This window comes from Cnephaeus nilssonii (assembly GCF_951640355.1).
Source record: "Cnephaeus nilssonii genome assembly, chromosome: 7".
Lineage (NCBI taxonomy): Eukaryota > Metazoa > Chordata > Mammalia > Chiroptera > Vespertilionidae > Cnephaeus > Cnephaeus nilssonii.
The window spans coordinates 28735635-28758837 of NC_137078.1; the positions used below are offsets into that span (position 1 = coordinate 28735635).

The 23203-nt window shown below is 38.9% G+C and overlaps 1 protein-coding gene and 1 pseudogene across 6 annotated transcripts in view; one reads left to right on the forward strand and one right to left on the reverse strand.

The window, feature by feature from the left end:
- Nucleotides 1-23203, forward strand: part of CDKAL1 (CDKAL1 threonylcarbamoyladenosine tRNA methylthiotransferase) — a gene marked incomplete at its 5' end in the record, with an annotated part of 659036 nt that overhangs the window by 369371 nt on the left and 266462 nt on the right. The window lies entirely within an intron of this gene.
- On the reverse strand, nucleotides 12866-20285 carry LOC307102687 (small ribosomal subunit protein eS1-like; annotated as a pseudogene). The gene is made up of 3 exons: nucleotides 20225-20285; nucleotides 14710-14945; nucleotides 12866-14501 (listed from the first exon to the last, which is right to left on the reverse strand). The product of its transcript is annotated as a small ribosomal subunit protein eS1-like (transcript).

Here is a 23203-nt window from a genome sequence, read left to right on the forward strand (position 1 = left end):
TCCACAGTATGTGGCTTTTGAGATTTATTATTTTTATGGGGTGGAGAAGTTTCTCCAGGCTATTTCTGTGAATGAGAGATCAAAGTCAGATGCATTTGACAACTTCCCTCTGAGAGGACCACCCAATAGTTTGATAGTTGTATTTTCTACCACACGTGATTGATGTACCCATGATCCACTCCCATTTTCTGTGAATGAAAGCGCATGAAGAAGCCCCGTTTCTGTTGTTGATTTTTACCAGGACACTATTTGACAACTTTATTATTATTATTTCTTTCAAATTCATAAAAAAATTCAGTGTTCTCTCTTTAACATCCACCTTTTATGGAGCTGCTATTTGTTTCTTCTTCCTTCATCTGTTGGTAACTCTGTTGCTTTTCCCTGCCTGGGTGGGGAAGGAGCTTGCCCTCCTGGACTGTGCCTGGGGTAGAGTCCAGCTCCTCTTGAGGTGAGGCTGGGCTTCTCATTTCTGCCGATGAGTAGTTTTATGAGGAACATGTTGTGTTTGGTCAGGACTTCAGTTGCTAACCAAGGAAAAGGCATGAAGGGTTCTAGATACAGTCTTGATCCAGGAATAGCTGAATGAGGCAGGTAATCAAGAATGAAATCTGAAGATCTCTCTTTTCATCTTCCCAGGTCACCCCAGCTTTAAATAGCCCATGTTTCACCCAGATGTCACCTTCTTAGAGATATCGTCTCTGTCCGTCTTCTCTAAAATAGCACCTACCTCCACCCACACCTCCATCTTTTAATTGCTTTCCCAGATCTACTTTTCTTCTTAAGGATTTATAATGATTTATGACTTACTACATATATATATATTTTTTACTTCTTCTTCCACCCCACACCAACCCATTGTATATTCCATGAAAGTTTAGACTATATGTTTTCTTCATGGGTGTTTCCTAAGAGCCTAGAACTTAATAGATGCTCAGTAGAAGCTTGTTGAATTTTTTAATGGCTGTCTTCATGACAGAGAGATTAAGGCTATCTGTTTATTCCTGCATTATTTTCTAAAACACTACTATTTAAAGTGGTTTTAAAATGTTTCTGCTATTACTGCTTAGAACCTAACAGTATTCTGTAGTTATACAGTGTTCCCTAAAAAGGTTTTTAATAGTTAAAGTAATAGTCAATTTTCCCACCTTTTTAAAGTGTAGATTTTCGCATGACTATGGACCCACATTGACAAAATTTGCATATCATTTGTGTATCTAAGGTATTGCTCACTTCCAAACTCACACAATGTGCCTGGACATATTTCTACTTAGTTTACCAGGGTGGGAGTAAAATTGGAGAAAGGGTAGTCTGTTTTACTTCTTACAGAATTTACCTGCTGAAATACTAATGGACTTTATAAGATGTTTTCATATCATACTTACTGAATCTATTAACTTATTAATCTTTGGCTAGCCAATATGCCTGTATCTATATTTATTATAAATGTATTTTTATATTTATGTATTTATATATAAAGAATTGTATATATTATAAATTGATTCATATTTTGAAAATCAGCTTATTGAATAATGGGAAAAATTAAAAAGAAGTGCTGAGAACAGATATCCCTGCCTACTTCCCAATCATAGGGTATTGTATTAGTCAGAGGTCTCCAGAGAAAAAGAGAAAATTACACACACACACACACACACACACACACACACACACTCTGAATGATTGACTGATTGATTGATTTTAAAGAATTGGCTCACATGATTGTGGGGACTGACAAGTCTGAACTCTGTAGAGCAGGCTAGAAATTCCGGCAGGAATCACTGTTATAGTCTTGAATCTAAAGGCAGTCTGTCGGTAGAATGCCTTAGTTTTCTGGGAACTTCAGTCTTTTGTATTAAGGCCTTCAACTGATTGGAAGAGACCCATCCATATTATGGAGGGTGATCTGCTTTACTTACTAGTAAAGGCTACTGCTTTAAATGTTAATCACATCTAAAAAATATATTTTCACAGCAACATCTAGACTGTGAAAAAACTATGTACCATAGATTAGCCAAGTTGACACATAGGAACTAATCATTATAACATATGACTCAGTAGCCTCTCTTCTGGGTATTTATGAAAATATAAATTTACACAAAAAACTATACATGAATGTTCATGGTGGCTTTAATCTCCAAACTGGAAACAACCCAAATGTCTTTCAACAAGTGAATAAATGAATAGATTGTGGTGTATCCATACAATGGAATACTGCTGAGCAATTTAAAAAAAGAGCACAGTATTGATATATGCAGCAACTTGATTGAATCTCAAGAGCATTATGTTGAGGGTTTTTTTTAAGCCAATCTCCAATGATTACATACTGTATGAGTCTATATAGAACATTCCTGAAATGACAAAATTATAGAGCTGGAGAATAGATTAATGATTGCCAGGAGTTAGGGGTGGGAGGAGTAATGACTAAAAGGATAACATCAGAGAGTTATTTTGGGTGTGACAGAGCAGATCTACATGTCGATTGTGGTGGTGGTTACATGGATCTATGTAGTAAAATTTATAGAACTTTCCTCTTACTCCTACCCCTTACCCCCCAAAAAAGTGAGTTCATGGAAAAACTGGTGGAGTCCAGATAAGAGCTATAGTTGAGTTAATAGAATGATAACAATGTCAATTTCCTAGTCTTAATAATTGATGCTGTGATTATTTCCTTTTCTTGACTTATTGCATTAGCTAGTACTTCCAATACAGTGTTGAAATGCAGTGGGGAAAGAGGTTGCCTATATCTGACCACACATATTTTTAAAAAAGATTTAATATGCCATTCAAATATCACAAGCTTTATCTGATTTAAAACTTTCTTCAGTAAAAGGTACTTATAAATATAGTATTTTAAAAATTAGAATCATAACAATTTTGAATTGAATTTTGTTGGAACATGATTATGTGTTTAGTTATATTTGGGAGACTATTCTTCAATAAGCAAGTCTGCTTATTTTCCTCTTAATTGGAGAAGTATAAAACATGCTCATCTACACTAATAAAAGAGAAAGATGCAAATTGACCGTACCTCCTTGATGCCCACCAGACAATCAGGAGTGAGTATGCAAATTAACCTGACAAAGATGGTGGGTTGATTTGCATACATAGGCACCCAGCAGCCTGGGTCCCGGGAGCATCCTTGGGCCACTCCTGGCCTACGGGCCTTGGCACTGAGCGGCTGGGGGCGGGGCAGCAGAGGCTTGAGCAGGACCGGAGCGGAGCCACGGGGGGTCTGCCCAAGCCACGGCACAGGCTTGATCGGAGCCGGGAGGCCCTGCCCAAGCCACAGCGGAGGTTTGAGTGGAACTGGGGGGCCTTGCCCAGCCGAAGTGGAGGCTTGAGTGGAGCAGGGGGTTGGGGGGCCCTGCCCAAGCCACGGCGGAGGCTTGAGCAGGCCCGGAGACAGGGGGGGTGTGCCAGCCTCGACTTGCCAGCAGTCCTGCCTCTGTGCATGAGCTGCATAGGAAACACCTTTTCTGACCGCTCATTGGCTAAGCTCCCTGTATGCCACTGGTAATTTTCTTGATAACTTGGGTAATAAGAATCCAAAAAGGTGATCTAGGGTTTTTCCACCACACTCCTGGAGGAAAAAATGAAGGTCTGCTGCTGGAGGGCTAAGAAATGTCTTATTCTGCCCTAGCCAGTTTGGCTCAGTGGATAATGCCTCGGCCTGCTGATCACAGGGTCCGGGTTTGATTCTGATCAATGGCATGTACCTAGGTTTTAGGCTCCTCCCTGGCCGGGGCCCAGGTCAGGGCTCATGCAGGAGGCAACCAATCAAAGTGTCCCTCTCACATTGATGTTTCTCTCTTGTCTTTCCTTCTCTCTTCCACACTCTCTAAAAAGCAATGAAAACATATCCTCAGGTGAGGATAAAAAAAAAAGAAAAAAGAAATGTCATATCCTATGAAAGACACATCTTGAAAATGCCTAAAGAAAGTTGTCATTTTTTCATGATGAAGGGACTGGAGTCTGTGTTGATGAAAACACCTTGGTGGCTGCGGTGGCTGGCAGTGGCTGCAGCAGCGGGGTGATGGGGCTGGCGCCTTCCCCTGATCAGCCCGGTTGCCTCCCACAGAGGGAGGCCAGACTGCAGCTTAGGCCCGCTCCCCATGGGAGAAGGCTGGGCTGAGGGACACCCCCCCATGCACGAATTTTGTGCACCGGGCCCCTAGTTCTCTATAAATACTGTGAAGTTTCTGTGTATCCTTCTAATCATTTTTAAGGCATATAATTGCATATTATTTGTTTTGGGACTTGAGCTTGGAGGTGATATTTCTTTTACTTCTCTTTTCAGTCTCTTTATGCCTCTTCCTATTCCTAAATATAGTTTGCACATGGGAGGCTACATAAAATGATGCTAAATGAGACATTAAGAAACAGTGATCCGCCCATCTTCTTCATTGTGTTTATCCATACAAGGTGTTTATCCAAGCAAGACTTCCAATACTTATTTTTCATGGATATCCCTGCCCTTCCGTATTGTCCAATAACAATGTTATGTGTAACATATCCTGGAATTTTTCCTTTTTTGAGTCATGACAAAGTTTATATGACAAAGGTGGTTCTACTTAAATACACATGGTTAATGATGAAAGTGGTTTTCTATGAGAACTCAGGAATAACTAACATGTCAGTAGCCATTGCACTACTGAAGTTAGAAGGAAAAGGAGGGGGATAAAGGGGGGTAAAAGGGGGCAGAATTAATCAAGGTGTGTCATAGTCAGTATGGGGGCCTAAAGCATCAGCTGTGCCTACACAATTTGAAAAGGTAAAGCATAGTGAGTAGAGATTGCAGAAGTTGGCATGAGGCAGTTAGAAACATTACAGAGTTTTCATCTTCACTATTTGTAGTAAGATTTGGAAACAGCCTAAATGCCCATCAGCAGATGAGTGGATTAGAAAACTATGGTACATCTATACAATGGAATACTACACTGCTATAAAAAAGAAGGAATTCTTACCATTTGCAGGAGCATGGATGGATCTGGAGAGCATTATGTTAAGTGAAATAAGCCAGGCAATGAAAGAAAAATACCACATGATCTCACTCATTTATGGAAAATAAGGAACATTATAACCTGATGAACAAAAAGATAGATACAGAGGCAGTAAAGCATTGAAGAGTGCCAAATTACAGAGGGAAGGTTGGGGAGGGGGGGAAAGAGATCAACCGAAGGACTTGTATGCATGCATATAAGCACATCCAATGGACACAAGACACTGGGGGAGTGGGATGAGGGCATGCGACAGGGGGAAGGGGAGCTGGGGAAAGGTCAATGGGGAAAAAAAAAGGATATATATGTACTACTATATGTAATACTTTAAACAATAAAAAAATAAAGACTTAAATCATGATTGGAGACATTGCTATAGCCAAACCATATTTTTTTACTATATTTATGATTTAATTATTTTATAAACACATCTCTTTTCCAGGATGAAGGGATGGAGAGTAGTAATTTTCTTCTCTACTTGGGTGTTAATTGGGTTTTAGCAATTTAGAACTTTCTTTAGTTGGCCTTTGTTGTGTTTTTTGGCTGCCCAGCACCTTTTGAACACTTTCCCTGTAATCCAGGGCACTTCTACCATCATGATAATCACCTCCCCAAGACAGAACTCAGAAAACTAGCTCCTTTCTCATAGGGCACAGGCATGTGACCTAGATCCCATCAATAAACCAATTCAGAAGTGAGCAAGCTGGGGATGGAGGCTCCACCCAGAATCCATGTTTGCTAGCCTGAGTGGCAGCAGCTGCAGCCAGCTGTTGGGGGGCCGAGTTTGCAGCAGAAGCACTGTTTTCTCTTCAGGCCTGTTTTGCGCTTCTTTGTATCTGGAAGCTTAGTATTAAGCTCATTCTCAGTATTTCTTTAATAAATTCCTTTTCTGTGTGATTACTCAGAATCTGCTGTCATTCCTTATAACTGCAAGCTTGAATTGTATCAGTTCTCAGCACTGTGGAATATGCTATTAGGATGTCCAGACTAAATTTGGCCTGGCTGTTTTTTTAGTGACATGTAAGAGCAGAGGGCAGGGTCTGGGCTCATAATTGAATGAATGATATCGGTTTTAGGACTAGACCTAAAAATGAGGCCTATAAATGTGAAGTGAAGACCGAGTTCAAGATGAGCCACTATAGAAAAAAGCTAACTCCAAGACAAGGTGAGGATAGTGATCAAAGGTAGTGAAGTCAGTAGAATAGGTTAGATTCATGCTCTATTGACAAGTCAAAATATATGTAATTTTTTTTTGTTTTAGAAATTTTTTACTTATCTTTATTGTTGAGAGTATTCAGTACTATTTTCTGATTCTGATGTCCCTTTGTCATATTTCCATATGATCTTAAAAACTTTCCAAGAATCAGGTTTTGTCTATTATGTATAAAATGGACCAAATAAAAATATTTTTATTGTTTTTAGGATTATGTACTGCCATCCACACTTCTATTTAGTTAGTATTAAAATAATGATGCTAAATTTCCAATTACTAGTGAGCTTTATGCCTCAGAGAGCACTTAGTATGAAAATATACCTCCAGAAACTGTGGACCTATGACATTTTTATTCAGACACTCTTTGCTTGGTAGATTTATAGGAATATTGAGAGTTTTACTTGCCCAGTAGTTAGGGAATGCGGCAATCAGGAGACAGTGTTGCTTTAATAATGAGCAAACTGTATGTGCTGTTTCTTGTGATTCAAAGGGTTATCTTAGTCAAAGCCCCCTCATCCACCTGTAATAGAAAGGTTCCTTCTCAAAATGTTCTATTAAAAAATAAAATGGTAATAGTAAAAACAGTTTTCATTTATTTAATGATGACTATTTCCTGTCATTGTGTTAGATGTTTTACTTGAATGATCTTGAGCCTTACAACACCCAATAAGACAAGTTGTTATCCCTATCTTAGAAAGAGCACAAGGGTGAGAGAATTAGGAGACTTGCTCATGGCTTTTTAGGTCTATTTCAAGTTGATGCTTCAGAGTAATTTTAAAGGAAACAGAAGGAGACTAAGGTATCTTTCTTAGTAATCTTTAATAGTTTATCCTAATCCTGATCTCAGAGTCTAAGTAGAGTGGCCCTGTGGCCCATCCTGAATAAGTCATTGCCTCACCAACATTCAAAATGCCCTTTGTACTTGCTGTAATGAGTCACATATTCAACATGCAGACGTAAAGTCTTTTAAATATTTTAGGTTATAAAGAAATCCCCATTTTGAAATTTTTCCTTCTTTACTCTCTTACAGTAATCCTGATTGCTGGGAAGGTCATGTGGGGATGAGGGAAGAACTTAACAAAATAATTATCTCACCCGAGAAATACAGGAGCATTAAGGAGGGGACTGTGTCTAAATGGAAGATTTTGAGTCTTTGTATATCTAGTAGCATGTGTGTGTGCGATATTGTGGAAAAGAACAGGCAAGCTGCTATAGTGAAAGAATGGCGAGGGTAAACTGAGGATTGCTTATTTTCCCTGTGCATTACGTTCATCTCATTCAACATAAGACTTTAATTGTTTGACTTAACTCCATGCTTTTTCAGAACAACTTAAGATTGAGGTGAGAATAGAAAAATAGAGGTTGAGGTTTATATTTTGACTTTATTCAGGCAAGAACTCTCACTTAGGAAGCTTTTGTCCATTACAAAGTTTGTTTTAGTGAGTCTAAATAATGCACAGAAACTTCCATCATTTATCAAATGGTTTGTAATTTAAGCTGTAGCTATATACCATTTGAGATATCTATTAAAATTAATGAATAGCATAATTTATGTTTGTTATATATCTTAAGCATTAGGCATAAGAATACTTATTGGGTGGAATGGTATTTGAGTAAAAAATATATTATTAAGGCAAACTAAAAGTTATTAAAAGGTGATTTTAAAAGGAATTTAGATGTCTTAGATTCCATTATATACAGTAATCATCTTTTAAAGAGACACATCTATAAATCATACTAATGACAAGGATTGAGGAGATAGTAGAACCTCAACCAATTGTCAAAATACCAAGCCAATTATTAATTAGTGAGTAGTATGACATTTTGCAGAATACTTCCAATCAATTTTGTTTCTCTCTTTTATGATGGAACAATAGTCCATATAAAAATAGGGAAACCATTAAATTAACTATCCTTTCTAATAAAGAGGGAATATGCAAATTGACCATCATGCCCTCACAAAGATGGCGGTGCCCACAGCCAATAAGGAGGGAATATGCTAATTGACTGTCATGCCCTCAAGGATGGCAGCACCCACAGCCAATAAGGAGGGAATATGCTAATGACTGCCACATCCTCAACAATGGTGGTGTCCACAGCCACAAGATGGAAGGGCCCAGTCCACTCAGCTCCACCGGGGCAGCAGGCATGCAGCACGGTTGGGCCCGCCCCCAGGCAGGTCTGGCCGCTCCACATGCCTGCCTCCAGAGTCCCTCAGTCTCCTCAGCCCCCCTAGCTGCCCAGGGCTGGCCCGAGGCGCAGGCAAGCCTTGGATGGCAGTTGCCCAGCCGCCCAGGGCCACCCGAGACTCAGGTAACCAGGGCTGGCCAAGGCTTGTGCTGCTGGCAGTGGCAGCAGCAGAGGTGTGATGGGGCGTTGCCTTCCCCTGATTGCTGGGTCGCCTCCCACCCCTGAGGGCTCCTGGACTGTGAGAGGCGGCAGGCCGGGCTGAGGGACCCCCCCGTCCAGTGCATGAATTTAAATGCACCGGGCCTCTAGTCTTTACATAAATGAAAATGTTGAGAATTCCCAGTATATTTTTCCCATAAGAATTTTAGGAAAATGCATTCATATTGAAGAATAATCTACAGAGCTCTGTTGATAGCCTGAGGATGGTTTTTTCAGATGATATACTTAGTGTGGAACAATATTGCATTTTACTTAGTAAAAACATACAAAGGGTATTGATGCATGACATCAATATGGGAGAAATTGTTTAACTGTGTAAGGTTTGGTCGAAAACATCCATAGGTATATAGTATGTTGAACTATGAAGCTGTTTAGAATTGAGGGTTGGCCCTAACCCACAGGGATATCTGGGCAGCACACTCATTATGTCAAGGATATGTTGTTCTTGTAAGAGTTAACATTACTTTGGCTAAACTTTGTAAGTATTGAGAAATAATACTTCTATTACTCTCTGGAGAAATTCATTGAAAATGTGTTAGAAAAAGAGACCTCTGAGAAAAATTAAAAGAAATTGAAATTGTTTGATTTAAATGGAAGAATTGAGAGATTTGGAGTTATGAGGAGAAGAAATAACAGCTATTCATTAAAAACACACACACACACACACCAAGAATAAGGGATTTTTTCTGGATATTAATGAGAGTGGAAAATATGCAGGTTTGTTGTTGTAATAATACCAGAAAGAAAAAGCATATTTTCTCAGCAATTTTGAATTCAGTATATAATTGCATCTGCTAATAACTGTGTGCACTCATTTGGTAAATGAGTGCTGAATGTCTTCCATAGAAAAGTCAACTGTTAGGTGTTGATTCCTGCTTGAATACAAAAGACTAAGCCAGGGACTAGATGCAATGTATCCTCCTACTTCTGTGACTTTTTGTGAAAGTAGTTAGCAGGTTAAGTGAGACTTCTTAAGAAATGGAAAATCAATATGCTATTGTTTCAGTGGGGGTACAGTACCTAGATGTTAGATATAGAGTCAAGAGTTTAATGGTTCTATAGAGTTAGTCACCCTTTCATGCCAATTAAGTTGACCTTCATATCTAAGTATTTTTTTAATATTTCTTAAGAAATGTCAAGAGAAATAAGTGAAATTAGTAATGCTGCTCATATTTTCTTTGTCATTATTTACAGTGTAATTCATCAGCCAACTTTAATTTCATAAGCTATTCATTGTGCTTAAACGGTGCCTTTTTATATTAAATATTTATGGCAGTCTCTGAGAAGAATACATTAAAATGGCAGATGGGGGTCATTTTAAACATTTACTTGATTGAAGGAAAAGGACCCCCCTTGTGAATTTATAGTCTGCTTTCAAAGAAAGTTCACAATGCCTGATAATAACCAAGGAGGTAAGAATTCTACCAATTCCCAGCGCTGTGATTTCAGAAAGCAATGGCTGCAAACAGTCTTCATGCTTCAGCAGCTCCCATTTTGAAATTGTTTGCGAGGGCAGTGAAGAATGGTGAACAAAAACATTTACAGTTGTATTGCCTATTAATAATTCAATAAGAGTATACCTCTTTTGCATTACTATTGCTTTTTCATCGATTTTTACCCATAGGAGCAAAGATAAGTCGAAAATCAAATTTTTGACTTATGTTGATAGGAAGATATGTCCTAGACGCTAGAATTCTAGAACGTGGAAGGTACTTTGGGAATCATGTCCTAGGGTTCCTAAATGAAGGATGTGCTTTTGGCTTTACTTTTTTTCTACTTGTCATGGTAACTAATAAGCCTGAATCCAGGAATGATGATTATTTCTAACCCCCTCAGAATGGTGTCTCCTAGTAAAACTTCAAAGAACTATACATTTTTAATTATATTACCTTCTTTGATAGTCCTCATAAAAGAAGTTACTGTTTTTAATAAGAGTTTTATTGAATATAAAAATTAAATACATTAATTTTATTAAAATCTTGGAAGATTATATATAACTGTATCACTTGACTGTTGACAGTTGAGATGCTTCTTTCTTAACCAGATTTATTCATTTTTTCTAAGTGAACAGCCTATGTTTGATGTAAAAGGGAAATTACTATTTTCGAAAATCTTTTTTTCAGAGATGGCTGCTTAGAATAACAATTTTATTAATGTTTGGTAAAAGCTTTGAAAGTCTCAAGCCAGAGAAATTATGACTCTTGTTGTACTTCAGTCACTTGCCAATCAAAAGTGGCCATTCTTGGCTGATAGAGTGATTATTTTACAATTATACCAAATGAATGGGTATATGTGGGTTCCATGAGCAGGTGTGTAATTTCAGAATCTCATTAAACTTATATTTTTCAAGGAATTATCCAACAGCTATTAAGTGGGGAGTATGAATAAATTGATTTTCTAGTGGTAAAAATTATGTATCTTCATTTAAGAAAATGGTTTGTTGTGTGCACTAAGTGAGCATCATATTTTAGCATAAAGTCCAGGAATTTCTCCACAGATGTATATCTAAGAATCTATGAATCCCCTGATACATCAAATAAAATGTTGCATGTGCCTTGTCTTTGGAAAGGGATCCCTGACTTCCATCAGTGTCAAAGGGGATCTCTAACCCCAAAAGTTGAGTGAAATAATCTGGTCTAATCTCCTGTTTTCCAGATAAAGAAACTGCGATTCAGCAAAATCAAGTGACTTATTTAAAGTGAGACAACATTGGAAGTGCTACAATTAAAATCTTTTCATATACTATAGACTGTCCCTGAGGTTTCTATTATTTTTTAGAAGTTGGAAGTTCAGAATCTGGAGTTGAAAAAATTATGAATCCTTTCCATGCAAAAATATATTCAACCCAAAATACATGTAGCTAGAGGCCTGGATTCATAATATCTCAGGGATATTGTTTTGAGTTCCATCTTCACTTGAAGAAGTTATTTATAGAAGCCAGGCGATATTCATTCCATCTTGTAAGTGAAAGTAATGCCTCCTCCCCCTGCCTAGTTTTAACACGATACAGTGGAGATGTAGCCTCTCCTTCTCCTAACATTTGTTAGAATGAACCCTGACAGTTCCAGACAATATGGAGGGTTCCCAGTAGACATGGAGAGGATCATCACTTCAAGGGCCAGGCTTAGTGGGATAACTTTCCTGGGCAGATGGTGACAACAGATGGCTTTAATGTATGCAGCCACTCATTCGCTGGGTTTTCTTTGGGGGTACTTTAGGTCTTCTCCGGGGAGGGGGCATATAAAGGTACTCACCCACTCTCCTGGCAATAAAGGCCAGCCGCTATGGCAATGAAAGCAGTCTCTAATGCAGCACAGTGGAGGTGAAAATGGAAGGGAGAACCCAGAAGAGCAGAAATGGTCCCCATGCAAGAGCAGTAGTAGGGAGAGAAAGGGAGGCAAGAAGGCAGTGAGATGGAGATGCTTGTAAAGGGAAGGCACTCAGGGAGGAATGACAGCTTGGATATTTCCTGTTTAACCTTTAATAATCTTTCTGTATTTTGATGTTCGTAGCGTGATTTTTGCTTTATGTGTGGCTTTTTCTTTTCCATTCATAATTATCAAAAGTGTGTGTGTGTGTGTGTGTGTGTGTGTGTGTGTGTGTGTGTGTAGGAAGCGGTACCTGGGCTGATTTTTCATGTTTGATTTTTGTTGGCTGACACCAACCCTGAAGATCTGCCCCTGTCCATGTCCGAGGTCAATGGCAGGTGTGTTCTCGCCACTGGCAGATGGGCTTCTGATGGCCCCGTTCTGCACATCATCCAAAAGCCCATTCACGTCAATGTCTCCTCCTTCAACCCCCAAGAATATAAAGTAAAAAGGCTCAGGGGTTTGGCACATTGGTTCTTTTAAAGGGTGTCAGCTCCTGGTTTCTTGATTTTAGTACTTGTTTTAATACTTAAACTATATTTTTTATTTTTCTTTCATTTAAATTCATCTTTGTAATGTTGGTTTATAAGAAAAAAAATTTCATCAAGATGATTTAGATTTTCCAAATCAAAAGTGTAAGTGACTTCTGAACTTCTTTCTTGACAAAATCACCATGAAAAGCTGCATTGAGACAACAAACCTAACTTGAAAAACACTTAATGAGTTAAAAAGCAGACTCAGAAAGCTTCTTATAATAGAAGTCGGTCGAAGTGGTTTTAAGCATTTATTTCATTACTTTTTAACTCCTTGACTGTTAACACTATAAACGTGAATTTGAGAAAAAATTAACTTGTTTTTGAACTCTATAAAAAGTATTTTTTTCTTTTAATTAACTTTATTGTTTTTAAAGCCCTGCATCAAGCTCTATTTCTGTGCTTGGGTAGTTCCCATTTGCAAACGGGGCAATTTCTACATTTAGGTCTGAACAGGCTATGCCACAATTATCCTTTTTATTGTAACTTTACTATCACAGAAGTAGTTTTCTTCTCCAAATGGAAATTCCAGAGTAACTCTAATGTCTTACTACACATACTGTTATTTCCAATTTCCAAAAGCAACGGCTCCTGCTCCAGCAAAAAAACACAAAAATACAAAAACATCCTATGTCTAGGATGGATCCTTATCTCCTTGTTGTTACTTTGGTGTCTCGCATAATAGTAACAGTTGCTAGCCTTTGTTGTTTACTGTGTGCCAGGCAGAGTGGGAACTGCTTTGTATGGATTCTCTTATTCCATCAGCCCTCTGAGGTATGGAATAATTGTCTTCATCTTACAGCTGAGAAAACCTAAGCTCAGAGATGTAGGTAGCTCCACCAAGGCGACCTAGCTAATGAATGGTGGAGCGAGAATTCTGACCAAGCTGACTCTAAAGGTTTCTCTGACATGAGCCACCATTCTGTTCATAGGGGGGGTACATTTATTGATGTATATTTAATATTTTTCTAGTTGCAGTTTATCTTTGGAGCTACTTCAACTTAGAGAAGTAACTGTGTGTGGTAATTGCCCTTGTGCCAGGTATCAGGTCCGATGTTGCTGTTTTTTTCAGTGGAAAATTTCCTGTCATTGATTGGAACCATCCAGTGTCACTATGGCCATTTTACAGACAAGGCCTAAGAGCCATTACTGTGCTCATTGTCACTGGCCAGCGAGAGGCCAACCCTGGTCTAGCAGCTGGCCCTCTGCAGACAAAGCTGTTCTGTTGCTGGGTGTGAACTGGGACAAGCTACACAAAGAGATGAAAGCAAATACGTTCTTTCTGAAAATGTGTGGTGGTATCTGTTTCTGTGGCATCTGATTGTATTTAGAAAACTTTCTGAAAAATGATTTCCTACCCACAAGAATAGTAGAAAAATATTTTTTGAAAATTTGGCTTTGCCTAGGTTAAACATTTGAAGCATTTCCCTCCTTCCTGCCCCATCCTTTTCCTTCCTTTAGCAAATATTAATTGAGTATTTATTATGTGCTATAAAGTCTTTGTGTGAAGAGCTGGAGGCATCCACATGAATAAAACATAACCGCAAATAGGTTTGTTTGTTTGTCACCATTGTGTCTGAATTTTAAACAGGTTCTTGGGCTGAGGGCTCATATCCATCAGTTCATTCACCTTTGGCACCTGCTTCATCCCCAGTAGCTTTTCCAGAACTGCTACCTTCACCTTGAAGTTTCATGAGTTTTCCCATTTCAGACTTGGGCTTCCTCAGTATTTTGACCTTTTTAACAAAAACATGGATTGGATAAATAGATTGGCCAGCCTTCCTATGTCTTCCCGCTGCTAGTTGGAATCAATTTGTTTGCACCTCTCAGTCATGATTTTCATCATCTTATGCATTTGGCGGACCTGTTGATGCTGAGCCTAAGACGTCTTCTGAATCATATTGTTGTATTTTTTAGTAAAATCAACACAGAATAGACAAAGCAAATAAACCATTGGTGGTCTTGACTTCAACATGAGCTTCACCTGATTATATGTTTTCAATAATTTGGAAGAGAGAGGAAGGGAGAGAGAGAGAAACGTTGATGTGGGAAACATCCATCTGTTGCCTCCCATATGTGCCCTGACTGGTGATTGAACCTACAACCTGGGTATGTACCCTGACCAGGAATCAAACCCATGACCCTTAGGTGCACAGGACGATGCTCTAGCCAACTGAGCTACATTGGCCAGGGCATGGTCTGCCATTTTTTGACCATGGAGCACATTTTGTCACGGTAAGATGCATGCCATGGAAATTAGTCAGGCAGTTTTTGCCCTGAACATCCTCAGTAATTAGCTTGAGCTTTATAAATGCAAATTCATCATTCTGCAGATCAGCTGGGCTCACCTCAAAAGCTGGACCCTTGAGACCATCAGGTGCGACTTTGGTTCCTTGTGTCCTTGTGACACATGAGCCATTTGCAAGCTCTTTTTAAGAATGTGGAACCTGTATTCCTTTTGGGGATCAGTAATTGGGGAGCTCAAAATCATAGTCTGAGTGTTAACTAAATTCAAGGAGGAATTTAACAAATTTTTAAGGTGCAAAAATATATTCTGTTTTTTTTTTGTTTTTTGGTGTGTTTTTTTAGGATTTTAATAGTTAAATATGTTTAACTTGTTGCCATACATTCTCGTGAGCCCTAACCTAGCGTTTCTCTTAGTGTGGTTGTCATATCACCAGGTTACACAGTCTTGGATATCACCGCAGAATCCTTTATTAGAATCTTGCCCACCCTGCCTCTCACCTGACTTTTTAAATGCTTTCTATTGAGTCCCGGTTTCTATGTCCAACAGTTGTTAATGTGTTCATAACAGCAATGATATTTCAGTTCTGAATGGTGGACAAATGGTGGTATTGCAGGTCCGACCCTCTCTGGTTTGGTCCTGGGCAATCTGCAGTGACGCATATCTGCTGACTGCTAGTATGGCAAGGCATTAAGCACAGTACTACTTGAGAATCTTTTTCTTATCAATTTTGTTTATATTTGAACAGAAACAAAAGCAACTCTGGTTTGGGTAAAAAAAATTCCAGAGAGACTCCTGATGACTTATGAGTCCTAAAGGAACCCTCCATAGATCTCTCTAAGCTCAGATGACACAACACCATCTGGCTTAGAGACCTGCCTATCTTACAGAAGGGCTTTTAAAATGGTTTAAGTAGGATGAAGTCAGATTCCCCTAATGCCAAAACTCTCACTTCTTAGAGAATCTAATTTCCGAATCAACACCAAAAGTGTTTCTCTAAAGAAAAATGGAGGGAGAGTATTTTCTACTGAGCTCCATCCAAAGAACCCCTTTTTCTGATGAAATCATGTTATCCTCACAGGTCCCTTCTGGTGGAACCCAGTAAATTCTATTTTTATTTTATACTAGAGGGGGATCCCACAACCCAGCCTGTGCCCTCTCGCAGTCTGGGACCCCTTGGGGGATGTCCGACTGACAGCTTAGGCCCGCTGCCCGGGGGGTTCAGGCCTAAGCTGGCAGTCAGATATCCCTTTAGCAGCCCGGGGGATGTCTGACTAAGGGAGCAGGCCTAAGCTGTTAGTTGGACATCCTTAGCACTGCCACCGAGGCGGGAGAGGCTACTGCCACCGCCGCTGCGCTGGCCAGCCATGAGCCAGCTTCTGGCTGAGCGGCGCTCCCCCTGTGGAAGCACACTGACCACCAGGGGGCAGCTCCTGTGTTAAGTGTCTGCCCCCTGGTGGTCAGTGCACATCACAGCGACTGGCCATTCCTGGTCGTTCTGCTGTTAGGGTCAATTTGCATATTACCCTTTTATTATATAAGACTAGAGGCCCAGTGCATGAAATTCTGCACTTGAGGGGGACGGGGGGGGGCGGGGGGAGTCCCTCAGCCCAGCCTGTACCCTCTCGCAGTCTGAGAGGCTTCCGCCACCACCGTTGCACAAACCAGCCATGAGCCCAGCTTCTGGCTGAGCGGTGCTTCCCCTGTTGGAGTGCACTGATCACCAGGGGGCAGCTCCTGCATTGAGCATCTGCCCCCTGGTGGTCAGTGCATGTCATAGCGACGGCTAGTTCCACTGTTTGGTCAATTTGCATATTAGCCTTTTGTTATATAGGATTTGCTATGAGCCACCCTCCACTAGCCATCTTTTTTTGTGTTATTGAATTTAGCAATTATGTTAAATTAAGATGGTTATTATTTATTCTCAGGTCAATTAAATAACTTTCCCGAAGGAGCTAGGAATCAAACCTTGATTGGCTGAATTTTAAGACTATGGAGTTGTCTTCCTAAAGAGAGAAAAATTCCCACTCTGAATCACTAAACATCCATTCAGTGAAGCCACCATCTTTCTGAACTTACAGCTGTCTGAAAAGGGCTCATCTCCTTTCTGAATTTAAGTGTTTACCTTACCCATGAGAATATAGTATCCTTTGCCCCAGGGCAATAAAATAATTGTTTTCGTTTTAAAGGTCTTTCCTTCTAGCTCTTACAAGATTAGGATAAACAGAGGTGATGTTTATGTCAACAATGTTATTTAGCCAAATAGGTGACACCATCACTGTGAAAGCTAGATGATAGTGGACCCTAAGAAAGCAATGAGATATTTATGGGTAAAACCAGAGACTCAAAATGAAGAATGCCTCTGCAGCTGTAACTTCAGCACATTTGCCTGCATGTTATAATGTATTCACTGTAAAGTCTAGAAGCCTTATAAATATATGACTGGCAGTTGCCTCAGGCGGAAATCTTTTACTGATGCAATGAGATAAAAGTAATTAAGCTACATGTAGACTGATGGGTAATTAAATCCATGTGAAGCATTTTGTAACTAATTGCTATGTTCTAATCACAGATTGCTTTCTATTTGTCAAGGTAAGTGTATATAATTACACAGTCCTTATTTTCTTTAATCTGAAATCATCCCAGTTCGGTGAATTTTTTAAGCACTCTGAATCTTAGAATATTTGGTACATTCTTGCATAAAGATAATTTGCATATTTTGTAATTTGAGGGCCTTTTATGTAAATAGCTTTTAGTGTCACTGACAGCAGTTCTATGTTCAATAGAGATTTCCATAGTCTAGTTTCATTGCTTGTTTTTAAATTTATTTTTAATAGTAAAACTGGTTGTTATTTACTGAATGCTAGTGATGTTCAAAGCATTATATGGACTGTGGTCCTGGTACAATAGTCTGAAAAAACCAACGATCAGAAAGTGGATTAAAAACAGGCTAGTCCCAGTGACACGAGTAAAATAAATACATAGCTTTCAGAGTTGCAGTCTTAGTATGGGAGAGTATTGTGGTTCTAGGCATGGCTGTGACTACTTGACACACAGTGGCAGGTCTCAATCAGCATTTCTAGAGTCAGGGCTAGAGATGTTTCATCTCTTGGTGGGAGTAGAATTTTGAATGTAGACACCCATTTAAAGCATATTTTTTGTTTGTTTGCTTGTTGTTGTTTTTAATGGAATCCTTTTTTTATTGATTAAGGTATTACGTATGTGTCCTTATCCCCCCATTGCCCTCCCTAACCCCCCACTTATGCCCTCACCCCCTGGTGTCTGTGTCCATTGGTTAGGCTTATATGCATGCATACAAGTCCTTTGGTGGCTCTCTCCCCCTTACCCCCACCCTCCCCTACCTTCCCTCTGAGGTTTGAAAGTCTGATCGATGCTTCTCTGTCTCTGGATCTGTTTTTGTTCATCAGTTTATGTTGTTCATTATATTCCACAAATGAGTGAGATCATGTGATATTATCTTTCTCTGACTGGCTTATTTCGCTTAGCATAATGCTCTCCAGTTCCATCCATGCTGTTGCGAATGGTAGGAGTTCCTTCTTTTTTCTGCAGCATAGTATTCCATTGTGTAGATGTACCACAGTTATTTTAAAATGTCATAGTTTTCCCTTCAGGCCAGAGGAGAGTTAGCATTCTATTTTTAAATGCCTAATATTAGCTATCTAGATTAGCCTCACGTAACAAAATTTAATAAAGGTCATTGTACTTAATTATTCTTGTAGAACCACTTATTTTAAATATATTTCTTTATTGATTTCAGAGAGAAAGAGAGAGGGAGAGAGAGACAGAAACATCAATGATGAGAGAGAATTATTGGTTGGCTCCCTCCTGCACGGCCCCTGCTGGGGATCGAGCCTACCACCCAAGCATGTGCCCTGCCCGGGAATCAAATCATGACCTCCTGGTCCATAGGTCGATGCTCAAACACTGAGCCACACCGGCAGGGTGAGAACCACTTATTTTAAAACACACAGACTTCATAGGTTGATTTAGCTTCTTTCTAAAACAAAAAAGAGAGACTTTACCAATATTTATTTAATTACAGGAATTATTACTTGTCATTCAAATTTTAAAGTATATTTTCAGGATATAAAAATCTATAGAAAGAAGCATCATTTAAAAAATTCACCAACTGTGTTAAGCCCTAATATTTTATCACATTTAATTTAGACTTTTTTAATAAAAAAAGAATTAAAGATAATGTTGAAGCCTCTATGCTCTATTCCACTTCCTGTCTCCTCTAGAGTTAATGATTCATTATAATTCCCAGCATTTCAATGCTCTTTCTCTCCTCTTTTTCTGCCTTTTTCCGCATTGAGTATTGTGATTCCATTTTGTCTTCATTGTTGCCTTGTTAGCTATACCTCTCTGTTTTATTAATTGATTCATTCATTCATTCATTCATGCATTCATAGTTGCTCTGTGGTTTAAATATACATGCTTAACTTATTACATTCCACCTTCACAATCTTATAGTTGTATACTTTCATTTCCTCCTTCCTCATATTCTTTGTGCTATTGTCATTTTTTGCATAAATTGTAGACCCCCAACTATATCGTTATTGTTGTTGGTTTTTGCCTAAAAGAGTCAATTATAGTTTAAAGAGAAAAGAAGTGAGAAAAAAATAGCTTTTATATATACCCAGACATTTAACATTTCTGGTCTTGCTCTTCCCTTTATGTATCATCTAGTGCTTTCTCCACACCCCACACCCCCATCTAGAATACATTTACTTGTATTTAAAGACTTTTCTTTCTTATTATTTAGAGTAGTGGTCTCTTAGTAAGAAATTCTCTCAGTTTTATTTGTCTCACTTTTTTATTTTTCTCTCAAATTGAATAGCTATTTTCCTATTTTCATGGAATACAAAATTCTAGGACAGTGTTTCAGTGTTTTCAGGATGTCTCTCCATTCCATTCTGGTTTGCATAGTTTCTTACAAGAAGTTTATGTTATTCTTATCTTTGTGCCTGTGTACAACATCTTCTCCACCCTAATTGTTTTTAAAATCTTCTCTTTATTACTTTTAAAAAAAAAGCCATTTGTTTATAATGTGTTTGGGGGTGGTTTTATTTTTGTTTATTCTACTGAGTTTGAGTTTTTTGAATTTATGGTTTATAGTTTTTATCAAATTTGGAAAATTCATTATTTCAGGGAATCTAATGCATATGTTGGTTGGCTTGATATTGTTCTTCTCTGTTCATTCTTATTCTCAGTATTCTTTCTTTCTTTGCTTCATTTTGGATAATTTTTATTACTGGGTCTTTAACTTCATCTCCTGAATGGTGTCTTTTTTCAAACATCTATTTCTTTTCTCATCACCTTCATATTTTCTGAACACATGGACCACATTTACAATACCTCTTTTAATATCCTTTTCTGCTAATTTCATCATTTCTGTCACTTATGACTCTGTTCTGACTGAGTTTTCTCCCGATCATTACCATAGTCAATATTTTCTTTCTTGTCTGAATGCCTGTGAATTTTTGTTTGGATGCCAGGCATTTTGAATTTAATCTTGTTGAACATTGGATTTTGTTACGTTCCTTTAAATAAGAGTTTTAGACTTTGTTCTGTTATAGAGTTATTTGAAATTAGTTTGATCTTTTGAGGCTTTCTTATAAGGTCTGTTAGTATAGGTTCAGAGCAGCTTCTAGTTTAACATGACTTTTCCTCCACCACTAGGGCATATACACTCCTAAGGACTCTATCTAACGACTTATGTATTCTATGTCTTTCTCTTGTCTTGAGGGAACACAAACTCTTGGTCCTGTATGACTTTTAGGAATTGTTTGGTCCACTGCTTTCCTGTGATTCTTTCCCCAGCCATGGGATTTAGTTTCCTCTTATGCATGCCCAGATAGTACTCAACTAAAAATGGGAGGAACCCTCTGCTCATCTCTGTGCAACTTTTGCTTCTTAAATATTCAACCCTGTAAATTATAGCTTTTTGTACTGCAACCTCTGTCTCCTCAACTTAGCAAGAGCATCAGGCTCTGTTTGGTTCCTCTCTTCTGCACTGTGGCCTTAGAAAATGCCTCCAGGGAGTAAGATGGGCAATCATAGGACTCACCTTGTTTGCTTCTCTAAAGAATCACACCCTGCACTGCCTGTTATTCCTGTCTGATGTCTTCATGTATATTTAATCAAATTTTCTAGTTGTTTATAGCATTAAGGCAATTCTGTAACAGTTAATCCTTTGTATGCAGAAATGGAAGTCCTCACAATATTTCCTTTTAATTAAAATTTTGTGTTGTCATTAACATGGCCAGAGTCCATAATTTTTACTGGATATCACACATTCCTCCTCAGAAATGAACCTGTTGGTACATATAATTTTGATTACCATAGCTGGGTTATCAAGTTATAGAGTTGGTTATTGGTATATGTTATTCTATTATAATCAATGTTAAAATCACCTTTTATTAATACCACCTGCAGGTGTTTTAGTGCTTTGTTCATAGAAATTTTAAATTGAAGAAGTAGCTGATTATTAAATTCTTGATATCTCAGGTATGTATCAGAACTTTCTATTCTGATTATTCTAATTTTTGTCAAGGAACAACTACCATCTTCTTAATACTTCCAAACTTTTAAAGTGCACAGGTTATTCTTATAAGACTATTTTAACTAACCTACTTTTGGGTCATTTGCCAATTATAGTAGTTAAAAAGAGTAAAACTGATCTGAATTATTCTATTACTAGAGACCCAGTGCATGATTGAATCATGCACGTGTAGGGTTCCCTACACGCTTTCGCTTTTCGCGGTGGAGCTGGGTGCCTGTCAGCTGGTGCACCAGGCCTTTCAGAAGCCTCCGGCTCAGCGGAGGCTTCTGAAAGGCCTGGTGCCAGAGCAGACAGGCACCCAGCTCCCACGCTTTTGATGGTCTGCGGCCGCTGAGGGGGGCTATCCTGCTGTTGAGAGGCGCTGAGGGGGGCTGCCGCGGACACCTGGCTACCCTGCCGTTGAGAGGCGCAGCTGGGTGTCCGTGGCAGGCCCCCTCAGCGGCCGCGGATCTGACCGTTGAGAGGCACAGGGGGCGGGAGTCCCGCCCCCTGCGCCTCTCAACAGCAGGGTAGCCCCCCTCACTGGCAGCGGATCCGTGCCTCTCAATGGCCGGATAGGCCACCCCGAGTCCAGCCCCCCAGCCTCCCGCCGCCCAATCGTGGGCGTAGCGGAGTGATGGTAATTTACATGTTACTCTATTATTAGATAGGATTATAGTTAATTGGTGTGTGCATAGTAGATCTTGGAGAGTGAGCTACTTTTTTCTTTAATGAACTTTAATGACTTTTTCTTTCTTCCTCCTGCCTCATAAGAGGATTCTATTTTACTTATTCCTATTTGTCCTTCCTTCAGAAGTTATAGCAGTGGTTCAACCTCTTCGAAGACTCTTTGAGTTTGTTGTAAATGTTAGTTTTTTGGATGTCAACTTAATTGATGCTAAGTGAGAAATTGGGGCCCAAGAGTAGTACTTAAGTTCCGTTGGGTGGAAAGAAGGAAGAAGAAAAAGGAGGAGATATAAAAGACTGGTACCACTTCAGTTCCCTATAGGTGCTACCAACTAGAAAGCATAAATGCTTAATGGTCTCAGATTTCTTTTACTTGTTTCTATTTAAATTTATTAGTCTTGTTTCACTCATTTCAGTCAATTGTAATATATACCCCCTTTAAAAAAGAGTGAAAGAAATGAATTCTTTTTAGAAAGACTGGACAATTTCATGCTCTGTTATTTCTTTATCTGTTCCTTCTTATATACCAAATCTAGTGCTTTGAGGATTCTAAAACTATATCAAATATTCATGAGCTAGAGCATGAGAGTATCTTAAAACATGGAGTTATTGAGAGCTTTCACTAGTAAATATAATATACATATTGCATATGCATCACATATGACAGTGAATAGGTTGTCAACATGTAATTTTTGTTCTCCTAGCTCTGCCCTCTTGCAACAACGTTTGTCACCACTGGCTCCCATCTTATAATTCTTTTTCACCCCTCGCTCACCTCATCCCAACCACACTGACCTCTTTGTGGTTTCGTGGGAACTATAATCATGCTCATGCTGCATCTTTGTACTTATATTCCTTCTGCTTCCAGCACTCTTCCTTCTCATACTGATCTATGTGGCTTACTACCTTGGTTCATTCAGGTGTCGTGTGATTGTGAGTCTTCCTCGATTATTCTGTGTCAAAAATAGCAATGTCCTTTCCCAACCACTTTATCTCATTCCTTTTATCCTGCTTTAAAAATTTTTATTAGCACTTATTTTTACTTGATTTATATTATTAATCTTAGTTCATTGTATTTCTCACTTGAATAAATTTCACAAGAGCCAAGACCTTGTCTCTAAGACCTAGAATGTATCTGGCACAAAGTAATAACAATACTTGTTAGAAGAAGAACGGATGAATGAATGAA